General features: G+C 32.5%; 1 protein-coding gene across 1 annotated transcript in view; it reads left to right on the top strand.

Annotated features, from left to right (window-relative positions):
• The first annotated feature begins 2187 nt into the window (after nt 1–2187).
• LOC123697808 (transcription factor hamlet-like) overlaps nt 2188–16769 on the top strand; it is a 93760-nt gene continuing 79178 nt past the window's right edge. Inside the window, exon 1 of the mRNA XM_045644359.1 lies at nt 2188–2516. The gene's annotated coding sequence lies outside the window, so the exon portion shown is untranslated. The remainder of the gene's footprint in view (nt 2517–16769) is intronic.

The raw sequence follows: 16769 nt of genomic DNA, 5'->3' as shown, positions 1-16769 counted from the left end.
ATCGAATGGCTCAGATTTAAGGCTCTTACATTAACTGCTGCACCTATAAGGTGTTCTATAATTATTTACCAGTGTAATTTTTTACCATTTTAGCATAAGAACAATAATTATAAAATCGTGTACAACACAAGCTTTGTTACCAAGAATCAAAATCAACCGCAATTACGAATATAATAAACATAATTAGGTTTCCTAAAAGCTCAGTTTTCGTTTCTTAAAAGAGTTGTTCTCGTAACAGGTTCAGATGAACCTCTTTGTGCAATTTAACGAACTGTTAAGTACAGTTTTAACACCTTAAAGTTGTTTCGAATTTCTTTGAAAATTTTTACATACCGTACTGCCCATAATTTGTGTTATTTTCAATTAGAAAACAAGGTTATCGCCATCTATATCGATGATATATGGTTCTTAATAAGCTTATCTTCATAGACCTAGGTTTTTTTTTTCATATTAAGCGTATGAGGGTTCCAGTATATGAATCTATCTTTCAAATAAATTATGAAGCCGATCCTAATCAGTATAATAGAGCAGCTGATAATACAAAGTGCATAATTTTATAAAACTTGCGATTAAAGATACTCACATCATCGGTAAATATACTTACTACATTATCTAAAAGAAATTTAGTTGTTACTAGCTTCCGCCCGCGACTCCGTCCGCGCGGAAAAATTAAGAAAAATTAAGATTTATTTTTTTTCTACGTATTTTTCCGGGATAAAAAGTATCCTATTTTATGCCCAGGATAATAAGGAATAATTATACCAAGTTTCATCGAAATCGAACCGTTAGTTTTCACGTGATGCCTGAACATACAGACAGACAGACAGACAGTCAAAAATTTTTTTAATCACATATTTGGGCTTGGTATCGATCCAGTAACACCCCTTTTTATTTTTTCAATATTTTCAATGTACAGAATTGACCCTTCTACAGATTTATTATATGTATAGATTTACATTCTTTTATTTCAAAGAGTGTCCGCTATTTTGTAGGATGAGATATATAGCACAGTGGAGGATGACCTGCACGAGAGCTTGTGGATTTATATTCCCATTAATACATAAAAATAATGTTTATTATACTTTGAAAATATAGTATGATTTTAGGGTTCTACGACATTCTGAATACCTGTTTTTAGTTAAATCATATTCAATTTGTTATTGTCGAATTCACAATGGGTAAAATGTATAAGCTACCACATAATTATAAAAATTACTATACCTTGAAAGTTCTACATACCTGCGATAAATAAATATGAACACTCCTTTAAATATAATAAATGATAAATGGTAATATTATGTAGTCGTCTATACCAACTTATATTGTGTAGTATAACACGTAAAATTGTATGAAAGAATATAAATGTAGTATTTTATTATTAGCGTAATTTAAAATAGTAATTGTAACTTAGAATTTACCAAGTTAATTCGGCCTTGTTATAAATGCGAAATGTGAAACACAATTCGTCATAATATCTAGATACAAGTTTATGACATCCGCACAATGCTATAAACTGCACTCAACGTGTTTTGAACACGGTCATGTCGTATGTAATTATTGCAATAAAACTCTGCAAAGTGTTGCCTCCGCCAACCTCCAGTGCTCCAGTCCACTGTAAGATTTAAGGCTATTTCGTAACCATTCGTTATCGGACTCACGACATTTAATTAAAAAATGCATGAAAACTATCTGTAGCAATATATTGTGTAATGCAGTACAAAAGATTTCAACGACGTTGTCGCTTTCGCGAATTTATGGTGTGATAAGAGAATAAGTATACTTTTTAAAATACCTAACTGATAAGATTTAAAAGACCTTATTTGCTGCAAAAACGGATGTAATTTTAATGAAACTAGAAGTGTCAACCAAATGGCGCTCGTAATAATCGTACATGCATTCGAATTAATTATAATAATGCATTCAAAACGTCACATAAATTGACGATGTAAAATACGTAACTATGGCGGGAAAATCCATTTCGCATTTCGAAGGCAGTATCACAGGCACACGGGGCGGCGTCGCGGTTGCGACTAGCGCTATCGTTCAAGCAACCGAGTACCGTTAGAGTGAGAGAGCGCAACGACACCGCGCGTGCGAGGGAGACGGCGGACCGCGCCCCGTCCGAGCCATCCGGAAGCCTCGCTGAAACTGGACCGTTTTCTTTTCTTGTTATTATTGAGATCGGCTCTCAAGTTCTGTTGTTGTCGCGCGGCGCGCCGCTCGCGGTGATAACGCGATGCAATGCCGGCCTGCGCACGCGCACAGCTTTAAGCTCGCTCCGACGATCTGCACCCCCGTTATGGAATGGATAGTATCGAGTGCCACTGACTCCTATGGATATTGTGATTAAAAACGTAGTGATAACGAATGTGAAAACTATTGTGCTCTCAATAAGCGCGATCGCAACGGATTTTTATTAAACTTTTTGATTTTTTTTCTGTTGGAAAAGTGCTTTTTGATACCGATTTAAAATCGGATCCGTCGAGGCATCTTTAATATTTTCTTCTGTACGAAAGGTAGGTCTATTATTTTTTATTTATTGTGCGAAGGAAGAAATTTTTAAACGTTTAATAGGATTTATAAATTTAAATTAAGCATGATATTTATTTATTATATTTTTCTTACACTTAAAAAATATTTTCAAACAATAAATCACGTGTTCATTATACTGCATTTCTTATACTTATAGCTGCATAGCGTAGAAGACAAATAAAATTATACCATTAATCTTCTTAATAGAATACAATAATATTCAATTTAATAAAAAAATGTAAGAAAATATTAAAAATTAATTTTTATTTTTATTACTTACGATTTTATTGCTTTAACGCATTCATTAATATATACCTACCATATTAAGGATTGCTTATTGATCTATAAACAATTATCATAAAAAAATAAATTAATAATTGTAAATGGACTTATATACCTACTTTCTTTTTGTTCAAATCAAATCAAATATATTTATTTGCTCGTATATCGTAGATTAAATAATTACGATAGATAATGTTTCTAAAAATATTTTTTTTAAATACACTAACTAAATATTGTTCTTATTATACTTTAACTCACAAAAAAAAAACAATAACCAATAAAAAAACTCGAGCAATCGATTAGATAACCGTCTAGTTAAGTATACCAAACTTAATAGAACGAATTGCTAAAAAATATTTCCCATACAATACGTCAAGGTGAATTAATAAGTTACAGTTTCACTACATTTTCACTGTGTACAATAAAAAATAAATAAAAACAAATAAAAACAAACTAAACAAGATTATTCGACCCAGTAAACCAGAAAGTTAAACGCGCCGCGCGCCGCCCGCCGGCCGACGGTGCTTTTTATTTTAACCATTGTTAAAGCCGGGACAAGTGATTCATTATTATTTACCTTATCTTTCACTTTTATTTCAATAGAAAATTTGATACAATTTGATCTATTGGATACATTTTTTGCTATCAATATCGGTCAAACTAATTTAACGTTTTAGCCAAATGAAAATCAATTGTGTTTTAATATTTCGGAATTTAATAATAATTTCTTCGTTTATTTTGTCGCTTGCAATAAAATTTAATTAATTTAATCTATTTAAAATATTTTCATATATTTTAATAAATAGCGTACATTTTATTTCACCAAATATTTCATATAAAAGAGAATCGCAATAAATTATTTCTTTAGGTGATAAAAAATAACATAAACGTATCGGAGCAAAATATTTAATGTCTTTATTTTTCTTCTCTTATTTTATTTCCAAACCTATTGACAACACCTAAAAATATACACTATACAGTATACAGTCTTCGTATTTTTTTTTTCAAAACATTTCAATCTCTTTTTCATTTTAATAGAGAACTTTTAATATATTTAAATAATCTCCTTAATAAATACGTATAGTTAACTTAATATAAGTGTGTGTAAATGAAAACCGCTTATTGTAATACGATTACAACTATGTTTTAAAAAATAAAAACGTTGCATCAAAACTGCACTTATCTCTATATTGCATCGTCGAATTGACGTACAATAAGCAAACAATTTCAAATTCAAAGCACTCGTATTTAAAACGATTATAACAAATATGTCTTTACAATGACGACATACAATAGAAAGTGTAATAGCTTTATGATATAACTCTCAATGTATATAATTACGATTCTAATAAGAATATTCTTATCAGACATCGCGTCTTTCAAACCAATTTAAATCGGCCGAACTTTTTTTTATTCGCGAGTAATATAGACATTGATACCAGTTCAGCTTTACAATGTGGCTGAATTCGTAGATGGTAATCATTTTGCGGCATCAAAAGTCAATCACATTCTTTTTAATCGTTTCTCACGGACCGCACGAAGATTGCATTCCCGATGCAGGAAAAAAACCACAATACAACGTTCTGCTGTGTCATCTCTGTTATTATAAAATAAAATAAAAAATAATTAGACATTTCGCTTTCACTGGTACGGAATACGGAGTGCGTAGAGTTAGATAACTGTCAGAGCTGCTCGATTTAATTTCGATCGCGTACAGCGACATTATTCCGGTTTATTATACGCATCAGTGAGTGCGTACGTCTTGTATTTTATTTTATGTGATTGGCTTTCATTTTTTGATGTAATTGCGCATTTTGTATCTAGTTTATTGGAAGAGCGGAGAAGAGAAAATGAACGGTGAACAATTATTTTATATTTTGCGGACGATTTAATGTTTTTATTATAACACATTTACATACAACTGGATGGTATTTTCAATATCCTTACAATAATTTTATTTTCTGAATTCGCAAAAAAAAAATACAAACAAAAAGTTCGTCCATGCAATAGACAAAATTTTATAAAATCTAAAATTAAATATTTTATAACAGTATTTCGCAGACTTCTATTTAATCCTTGCTCTATAATTTATATTTTATGAATAAAAATCAGAATGAACAGTTTTACGTTACCGTTGCAAAATCCCAGAGCATCAGTATGCTAATGATAAATATTTGCGTCACTAAATTATCCCGGGTAGGTGTGACGACAAATGAATGATTTCAAAACGAGCTCATAACCATTTGCATATAATTGCAGTCTAACTCTAATTATACAGGAATATTCACGTACATTATCTCCAAGAGCCAGCGACTGCTAAGTGACCATCTGTTATGAATACCATCAATCTTCTTTAGAATAGTACTTGTAGTATATTGTTAGTAAAAGTTATAGAGTTATTGAATACGGAGTAGTAATGGAATCGATTGTAATCTATCATTATGGCCTATCTAATTGTAATGTTCCTTCACAACGAGATGGGATATTAGAATGCAAGTGCGTTTGCTGTTTGCTGAGATATATTTTGATAGTACTATTATAATTTTAATTGCTTGTAACAATGCGGTTTTTAGATAGGGTTATAGATAATAATGAGATTGATAACAAGTAACTTTCTATTGACAGATATTGAGATGCAAATAAGGAAGGAAAATGCTTGTCCTATTAAATTTTCAGAAACAATGTGTTTAAAGTAGAATGTTGTTACAAAACTGGAGCGTTCTAAAGGGAAGAGAAAGTCGCATCATTCACAAAATATCAGATAATCTATGCTACTTCTAGTACTGCTTTAAACTCAGCAAATTAGCAGGCGATATACACAGGGCTATAATTGGGTAGGCACAATGCAAGAGATCGTATCAGCAGACATTTCGATGCTAAATACAATTTACCTATTTGCGACGATACTATCATCTACAGCATGAAACAGTTTCTTTAATGAAATATGCGAGAACTTTTCCAGTGTTCCATAGTTTGCAAAACAATATTATTGTCGTTTGGATAAATTGTATTTCACGGCATTTTCATTTCACAACTTAAACAACCTCACGGTAGTTAGTTTTTTATAACGATACCAATTCTATACATCGATTGGATTGAATACTAATAGTTTTCCCGAACAAAAATATTTGTATCTATGCGGGACTCGTAAATATTATTCGTCGCTGCAGCAGACACATGAATCACGATGACTGCATCGTATTTGTATTCACTGGGGATGAATTCGCGACACTCTCAAAATTGCCACCACAATACCACACAGGAATTCAATCCTAAACAACCTAAAAATATACTGTACCATGTTGAAAATCGCATGAGTGTTTTCGTTACCTAGCCTTCTAGTTTCTGAAGAGTCTGAGATTTCTAATAAAAATTCAAGGAAATTTGAAATAGTCTGCATTCAAGTACATCACTCAGATTGTAAAAAAATGCACAGACGACGGTATAGACCGAGACGCATAATTTTTAGATTCATTTTCATAATGTGCAGCCGAACGGCTGAGGTCAACTTCGTACATGTAACAAACTTTATTATAAAATTGGAAATCACTAGACTAAAATGAACAGAAACATTATAAATATTTTTCAATATATAACATTTATTTATAAAACGTCACGTTCCACATAAGAGGTGAATATTGCACTATATAGTTACATAACAATATGTTATAATATATTTGATATTGTTTCTTGCGTCGGAGAGACTTGGCCAAGACAGAATTAGAAGATATGAAAAGCTGATTATAATATGAACGGCTTTGGTCGCTCCGAGCTAAACAGATCAAATGATAACGATACCGTTTCTAACATATTATTTATTGCAAAAATATTTAAAATACACTCGTAAATTATATAACTCTTGGACTTTTAAATCACCGCAATTTAAATTATATGAAAGATACTCTTTAAGATATTAATTCACTAAAATCTATTTATGATTCTTGCGCCACGCTATAATATCTTGAGTAAAGTAATTTATCAGTAATATGGATGAGTTAAGAAATTATTTAATGTTATGAAAATCACGTAGCATGTAGCTACGTTTGTAACCAGTATTCTACGTACACACATATTATATTTCACTCAGACTGATGTATATTTTCTTTCACAGTGACTTTGCGTTAAATTTCAAATAAACAAATAATAAAGAAAACAGAAAATGCATTTTGTTTAATGTGACAAGGCTACGATCATAAATACCCATAAACCTACATTACTTAAACCCATAACGATCACACGAGTTAAAAAAGTCCTCACTTTCATTGCCTATGCGTGGCATACGTCTTCATTGCATAACTCGATGGCAATCGGTGCATGGGAACTGAATTGTTCACTCAAATCTTTTTCACACACATGAATGTAGACATAAAACTGATTGCACGCACCTTGTTGCGATCACCTTTAAGTGGATGCACAAAAAACTGCATGTTTCACATACGATTCTGCAATTAATTAAAGTAGTAGTTCGTTAAGCACAATAATCGAGTTGATTGCGCGTTTTAATTGTGCGTCTAGCCTTTATGTGCGGAATTTAGGTCATAAATGGGCGACGGACGTCTAGTTCAATAGTAGTGAGATTATAAATATTACATCACGAAACTTATATAATTCATGAAGTATGATCGAATATTTATGTCACAAAAAGTAATGTAATCAATTTTATTTTGTCAAAAATAGTAAAACTATTACCGTAAATGTATCGGTGTAAAATTATGATGTTATGAAACGACCACCGCCGCTATGTTAATAGAAAAAATGCAAAAAGTTGATTGAACAAAACGTCACTCTCGATTTCATTCAAATGAAATCGTTTCGCTATAGATATTATCGTGATTTATAACAATAAACCCAAAAAATCCCATCGGCGTGCGAAATCGCGAAAAATTAGAATTGCATCATCAACAACCGTATAATTGGCGTTGCAGATTCTTATAAAAATGATCATTTATGGGCCGTTTTGAAATAATGGCCAATTTGAAATAAAGTCGGAGGATATAGCACCAGTAATTAAAAGTTGCAAACATTATTGTAATGAATTTCAGTTAATTAATTAACCACAGATTTTATTTCAAATCATTCAAATAGATCCCTATCTTCTTTTGATAAAATCACTATATAAACTTAATAGCTCTTCTAATATTTGTTATCCTATACTGCTCATTTCTCCTTTGTTTTTGTATAATATTATTTACCTTTTTACTGATTTATTTTTCCTATATCCCAAGGTTGCCTGGAAGAAACTGCTTTGCGATAAGGCCGCCAAATTGTACATTTATTTTAAGTTACATATCGTTTCTGTAAAATTTGTTTTTTGTGTGTATTGTACAATGAAGTGTTTTCTATTCTATTCTATTCTAGCCTACAGACAAAGATCCATTCATCGACGCGTTCATAATAAAGTGGTTCGTCTGAAAAGTATGATGTCGAAAACTAGATTTAAGTCATACATATTCACTAATTTGCTGTAAACCGTGCGAACGGAACGAAAGGAAAGATAAATAACTCTATTTAATTTATTTAAACATCCGACGAAATGCCAATACAAATTATATGTACCTTATAATATGCGAAAATAATTACACATTTTTTAGAATGAGTGTTGTATTTTTTCTTGGAAGTCGAGTATACTTAATAATTAGGTCAAACAGATGCGTTACCCGAGACGCCAGATTCTGTGGATTGTAAATTATAAGTATATCTATACTAACTATAGGTACCAGGATAAGGACAACCCTTAATTCGAGGTTAATAACCCTTACAGCATTGGCCTTTCTTCTACTATTAGTATTATATAGGTATTAAAATACTTTTAGGTAGAGCATAAAACATACAGATGGACACACTATCCTTCTCTACATTTGCAAGTATTTGTTAAGGATTTGGGCGCTGTATAAATTAACTAAGTCTTTAACAAATAGTTTAACAGAAACTATTAAAACTACAATTCAAATAAAATTTTCAATACTATAAGAGCTAGCGCGTAAGAGCAACTTTTGTCTCCGTAACTATTTTGTCTCTCCCATCAACTCTATGGGATAGTAAAAAAATCTCCCGGGATTTGCGTCGCTACGTGCGCGCACTTTCTTACTAGCCCATAGAGTTGATGGGAGAGACAAAATAGTTGCGGAGATAAAAGTTGCTCTTGTGCGCTAGCTCTTAATTAACTCAAGCCCAAAATATAGCGTAAAGCCTTCCATATATTTATGATTTGTTTCCACTAATAACTTACTTTAAGTAAAATATTTACTTTTATCATACCTTACACATTAATGATTCAGACTAACATAAATCAGCTGCGAATTTATTGGTGCAACGTTTTAATTGGTTGGAATGCTGTCAGCATATTTTAATAGGCACTCTTATTGAATTCAAGCCATTTTCAGTATATAAAGAAATTTTTAAAGTAATTTTAAATCGTATTGCTACCGTGCAATAAATTTATTCGATTAAATCCTCGGTGATTTTTATCAAACTGATCACGCAATTTTTAAATTAGTAATTAACATATTTTTAAGGATAAATTAATTCCGTGTAATTGGTGATTTGATTTTATGATTTATGTACAAGGCGAATATTGATTAAAATTCTGGATAAACAGGCTCAAATTGTAGGCTTATATAAAGCTTTGAATAATTGTTTTTTAATTAGATAAAACCGATAGTAAATTAAACTTGGGCCCATATTGGATACAATCATACAGGTGCATTTAAAAAGGTAAAACATATTAATAAGAAGTAAATTTAATAACCCATTCAAAGACCAAAGCGAGAAACAATAACGAAGAAAATATAAACCTCATATTTTAATTCAAACACATATATGTATATATATACTAAGATAGAGAAAATACGGACAAGAAAGGAAGGTTTTCATACACAATCGTTCAACTATGTAAAAATGAATATCAGAACATGAAAAAAGATATTTATATACAACTAGAGGTCCGCCCCGGCTTCGCCCGTGGTACATATTTCGCAATAAAAGGTAGCCTATGTCCTTTCTCGGGTATCAAAATATCTCCATACCAAATTTCATGCAAATTGGTTCAGTAGTTTAGGCGTGATTGAGTAACAGACAGACAGACAGAGTTACTTTCGCATTTATAATATTACTAGGTTTCCGCCCGCGGCTTCGCCCGCGCAGTCAAAAAAAACCCCGCATAATTCCCGTTCCCGTGGGATTTCCGGGATTGCGTCATTTTCCCGGAATAAAAAGTAGCCTATGTCCTTTCTCGGGTATCAAAATATCTCCATACCAAATTTCATGAAAATTGATTCAGTAGTTTAGACGTGATTGAGTAACAGACAGACAGACAGACAGAGTTACTTTCGCATTTATAATATTAGTAGGGATATACATGCAAATAAACTCATACTAATCACTATAAAGAATATTTATCTGAAGTGGAAAACTTGATGAATTCCAGATACTATATAATTACACGATACAACTGAGATCGACAATTTTAATAGACTATAACTAGACCATAATTCTAATTTCCATTTAAATTCATGTATTCATACGTATATATTTTATAATGCGCAGATCTTAGATCCATTATACATAATAATCTATATATATTTACATTATATTGGTTGTCACGCATAAACTACTGAACCGATTATAATGAAATTTAGCACACATATAGAGGGTAACTTGGATTAACACATATGATAGTTTTTATCCCGGAAATCCCACGGGAACGGAAACTATGCGGGTTTTCCTTTGAAAACGCGGGCGAAGCGCGGGCGAAAAGCTAGTTAAATATAAAAAGGATGAAAACTGAAATTTTGTACGAGTAAAAATATTTATATATTTTTTTTAGAACAAATTACTTAATATTTTTTTTTCTACCGGTCGTATAAAATATTGGAATATGATCGCGAGGCCTGTCCAATGCCCTAGGAATGCTCATATCAAAGCAAACAATAGCAATAACAAAAACTCTCTCACGGCACATACTTAATAATGAATAGTTAACAACGAAAACTAGGTGAATCTTTGTGCAATAGCCTAGTGTCTTTTAAAAGAAATATGATCATTTTCAATTTCATAATGTTTCCCACACGTGATATGAATGGGCCGTACTTGACAACGAGGCTCTGACAAATTAGTGTAATCATAACGAGATTTTGTATGTTACTTATCATTTTGTTCGTTTTGTTACGTGTCATTAAAATATCGTTAACGATTTCAAAAATTACTTGAATAATACTCTATATACAGTCAGCTAATTAAATCAATCTGTTCTTAAAATTAGTCTTTTTTTAAAACATTTCAATAAAACTAAAAAAAAGCTAAATGCAAAGTTATTAATACACACATAAATAAACAAAGACATAACGTTGCGTAGCATTATAAAATATGCATATATGGTGCTGTTAATGATTTGTTTTTATTAAGACTGAGTGAATCATCTCGCACCGAAAAATCTAAAAGTCAAATTCACACAACTCGTACATATTGCCCAAAAAAGGAATGACTCATTTGCATATTTACGAGCATAACGACATAGGAAGCAGTCATTTGTCAAAATGTATGTTAGCTTGTTAACGCATTCATAATTTGTTATAATTCTTTAATTTATTTTATCAGACGACACGAAGACACGTCTAGGGACTGATAAAATCGGATTACGGCACTTCTCACGCGAAAACTTAAAATTCTTCAAGCCCTAGTCACCGCACGGCGCCTGTCAATTGCTTAATGCTGAATGAAGAAATGTGTAACACCCGTGTTTTGTTTCTGCACGAATGAGACATTTAACAGTTTTCATCCTAATTACTTATACACATGCATGCTAATTATGAAATCAGCTTCGTTATCTTATGTTTTAGGGGCTGCTATAACAGTTGAAGGTGCGAATTTTTAATAGCTGTCCAAGTACAAAATTAGAAAAATAGTTATTAAAAGTAAGCATCTTAATTAAGTTCAGTTTTTTGGACACACAATAAAATTGAATTTGAACAAAATAAATAAAAAAATACACCTTATTAAAAACCAGTTTTTTTTAGATTCATATTACATATTTCACGCCGTGGCACTGTATAACGAAACACTCGTATGAACTTCTGCATTACTAACAATAGTATGATAAATAACAAGAGCAAACAGAACAATGAAGGGAACGTGGCTTTAAAAATGGACGTGAATATACGCCAAGAGCACACGTTCAATGCAAATTGGCCAAATGTCATACTGTAGTAGAATCTTACACAACTCTGACATTCCTTTTTGTTCAAGATTCTCAGTGGTCCGTGTGAAACGTTCTCACGTCATAATGCGATGCTGGGAGATAAGCCAGCGATCCGACTAAACGCTGTATTAAGATAACGTAAGGGGCATCCACAAACACAAGTTCAAATTAAATCATTCAGTGGAAACAACGCCTCTTAGCGCTGTAAAATTACACGGCGGTTGAACTCGTATTGCTATGTTCTGCTTACGTTAACTACAGGCAAACTTAACGCAAAAAACATATTTTTTAATGTTACCTGTTTTTCGAGTAGAGATATAAATGTATCCGTTTCTAAAGCAGATCTGGAAGTAACGTCCTATTCCGAAACACATCTAGACCAACATCGGAAAGAAGTGATTTTACAATTCGCACATTGGTACTCATAAAGAAATTTAATCTTCCTATCTAATTAAGTCCGGCCTTGAATGCCTAGCGTTACGAACCATGTCGACGTGATCCACGCAACGCCAATATGTGGGCCGACATATCTGTTTCAAACATGCGATACCTCCCGGTGACAGTTACATCATCAGCCTTACTAACCTCTTTCCTTTCTCACACACTGCTATCGAGGTACGATCGACTTCCTTTCGATTTGGTGCCACTTCCTTTTCGTCGGATTCAATTATGCATAGATGCCTATCTATAAAAATTGACAAGCGCCGAATTCTGGTTTAATACAGTATTGGATTCATCTCATATTCATCTAGAAGCTTCGAGACTGTGACGAATCTAGTTTTTCTTTTAAAAATTTGTGTCTTTGAAAATTTCTCGAATTAGTCACAGCAAAACCGGCAGGTTATTTTTATTTAATTATCATTTTTTAACACATAAAAGCCTTTAGTGGGAAAATTAATAGATTGATGATGATGGTACCTATGGATCAGTCTCACACTCTTGAATGCTAATAAATATATTAAGAATTAATAAACTATCGGATCAGCACATTATTTTATGTTAAATATACCAGTTTCAATATATTTCTCACGATTTACCGTCCTCCAAGTGAACATCCGCCGAACTGATTTGCGGCGAATACGAGATTTCGTCCCCGTCCTGTCGACGATTGATTAGCCAATTGAGGATGTAAATTACGGCGCATCTAATGTAATCTAGGATGAGGTCTGGTGGCATTTAGAGCACTTAGCCGCAGCACCGTTATTTTTATTGCCGTCGCGGTGCGTCTGAATCGTAATATTACCCAATAAAGCGTACTAAAGCCTCCAATTACGCTGTCATTAATTCGAAATTCAAGTTTTTAACAATTACTGCGAACCAATTTGGATTGTAATATGTGAACTTGAGCAACCGCCCATCGACTTATTATTTCAAATGAGAAATGTAGCAAGGAATCGATGTAGATTTACGAGCACTTACAAAAAGCAATCAAAGGGGGCGTGACCGCCAGTAATTATTTCTTAACACCATCTTTAACTTTGCTACCGAAAGTGGTCCATTAGAGACTTCCTCTGACTTAATGGTTCTGATTGAGATGCTGTTAAACACTTAATTAAATCCGGTTAATTATACTCTAATTTAGCCAGTGCCTAATTTCATAAGCATTTCGATGGTTTAATAATTTGTTAACTAAAACACGAAATTGAAAATGTTAATAAGCAATCGTAAACGTAAGTAATGACTTTTTTATATCGAATGTTATAATTTTGTATTACCAATATATGGTTGAAAAGCATAATTAAATTTAATTAGGCTTCCGAGAATATTACGTACTAAAGGAAAATCATAAATAAAATTTGAAAATCATGAATAATTTACCTAACCAAAATGTACATGTTTAGCGTTAAAAACAAATTAGCCGCAGGCACTTGTGGTTAAGTCATTTAAGTGTTGAGACTTATCGATCAATTTTAAAGCTCCATAAAGGATTCATTATCACTCTGAATGAATAGACCAGCGGAGGATGTTTATAGTGCACTTGGGATCAATAAATCAATATCGTAACTTGTTAATTATTTACTAGTCGATTTTAACTATGATTTGCTATAACTGCAGCATTCTGAAAGTGTTGTTCTTGTAATTTATTTAATCTAAATAATTTAACTCTTATGAAAAAATAATAAACAAATTAAAACTTTTTCGGTTTCTTATTTTTGTCGAACATTTTCTTAATCCAATATGTACTTAGGAATTTGAAAAATATTCATAATTATTAGGTTTTTCTATAAGTTTGTACAAACTACAAAGCCTTAATTATTTAACTATACACCTTAAGTAACTGGTTATTATTCAACACTTTATTTTTGAAAATTCTTAGTAAGTTATTAATATTTACCAACGCTTAGCATATTATACTCGCATGTAGGCGTGTATGATATTCGCTACTACTCTCCCAGCTTTACAGTGTAGCCTAAGCCTTACAAAGCTCGTACTCACAAGGTGATTTATATAATATTATAAAGCATCAATACATGATATGTTGACATCTCCCGTCCTGTCATTGTCACGTCAGGGCAGGCTCAGACATCCAGTTTGACAGCTCGTGTGGCACTTAGCCCGATGACGAGATAAAGTATTAGCATAGGATGTATAACCGTTACCTTCTTTGCTATGTTGTTTGTCTTGTTTTTGTTTAATGTCATAAAAGCACGACCTTGGGTTCATTGATGCGTAGAGGTGCTTAGGTATCTTGTTTGTTGTTTTGATGTGATAGAAAACATAACGATTTTCTCATTGATTTTATTATGCCTATCTTTTTTGTATATTTTACCATAATTTCTGAGGTACCTTTTAGTTTTATTACACCTATTAGTTTTGCATAGAAATGGGTTTATAAAAACGTCTATGCCAAAATCAGTTTATCTTAAACAGTCGTACTCGTAAGGGGCCATCCATTAATCACGTGATGTTTTTTTTGGTATTTTTTGACCCCCCCTACCCCTTGGTGATACCTGGAGAGGTTTAAGACTACCCCTCCCCCCTATATCACGTGTATTTTTTCGTACCTGCAAAGAATCAATTTTTTATTTATAAAAAAATACTGGTATACGATCATCTAATTTTATTATAGTAAATTAAAGACTACTATAATAAACGTTCAGAGGTAGACAGAAAGATTGCAGTTTGTTTTTGATTGTCATAAAAATAATGAAAGATATGCGAAAAAGTTGTACGCGTTTGACTAAAAATAAATACATAATAAATAAATACATCCCTCTTGTGATATTTCGTGATGTTTTGATGGACCCCTCCCCCCCTTTCGAGCCTCACGTAATTAATCGCAGCCCCTAAACAAATCAAACTATCAGATTTAATCGTGCGTTTATGTAAGGAATGCACTGAGCTCGCTATTTCAGCTATTTAGATCAAATTAAAAGACAATATAAATTCATCTAATATGTTGTTTCAAAATCGAAATTGCTTGTCATTAGCAAGGCTTAGGCCGTACGTGAGCGCATTTCCTATTATACTATTTATATTACACTGAAAACGGTCACGCAACGAAAACTGATTAAAAACGCCTCGAATGTATATACATTTTAGAGATAATGTAGGCTAATGTCTATCAATTTTTGATTAGTTTTGCATACATCCAAGTATGCATAGCAATGCCAATTTTACGAGCAATTTGTGTTCGATACACAATGATGCTATTTAAGGTATCGTTACAGTTAGTGAAAGAAGCCTCTCGATGTTGGCGTCTATCGTATAACTAGCTAGAGAAATAATGTTATTACAATATTTGCACATTCAAATTTTACAACATAAATTTTATAAAGAGCTCAATTGGCTCAGTCACACTGAAGACGAATCAAAAATTGCATTATAATTATACAATATAAAATTTCATCCCACCATATCATTTTTAACGCTCAATTACATAGCTGCAATATTTATTTTCCACTGCGGCTTTTAAGAAGCTCCATTCACGCTAGTTCACATTTGACATTCAATGGACTGCTGGCATAATTGCGTTATCGCGTGGCCCGCGTTTATTTGATGATTATTTAGAATATAATAGCCAGAGTATTACGAAACGATGAGTGTTCACTTTCAGCCAATCAGAGTAGCACGTGTGGGGTCAAAGGTGAGCATGCGCCTTTGGCTAAGCAGGAGCGAGCACTTAACTATTGTTAAAAACAAACTGATGGTCCGTACTGAGCGTGAAGTTTCGATTACTGACGGTTTTATTTAACGCTTGTATGGTTTCTTTCTTATCAGTATTAACGAATGCAAAACGAAGTCTGTATCAAATAAACCTACGAAATAAATACTTTATCGCACTATAATAGTGCGATAAAGTATTTATTTCGTAGGGTTACAATAATTGTAACCCTCTCTTTTTTATAACAGTGTGTGACCTGTAAGACACATGAAATAATGATGTTGTGCTCAACGGAAGGAGAGGTCTTGGCGCACATATAAGTAATATAATGAAACTCTATGTAGAGTACAGTAAAACGGGAAAAAATAAAAAGACTTGTATTAAAAGTAAATAATATAAAATCACATTTTATCCAACACGACACTTACAACAACTTATCACATCTAGCAACTATAACTTCAACTTGTCACGTATTAAGGTTACAATTTCCTTGCGCCTCGTTAATGTTGCTTCAAGGAATATAGAAATAAACGTAAAATTCATTACAACGCAGTACAATGAAAGTTTAATCGCATCATTGTCACAAGACTCCGTTAGTTGTTATCTTGCGCTTACAACTGCACTATCTCAATGACGCGGTTTAATTCAATCAGT

This window comes from Colias croceus, chromosome 15, assembly GCF_905220415.1.
Source record: "Colias croceus chromosome 15, ilColCroc2.1".
In the NCBI taxonomy this organism is placed as follows: Eukaryota; Metazoa; Arthropoda; class Insecta; order Lepidoptera; family Pieridae; genus Colias; species Colias croceus.
The sequence above is the reverse complement of the archived record's forward strand: the minus strand, read 5'-3'. Positions and strand labels throughout refer to the sequence as shown.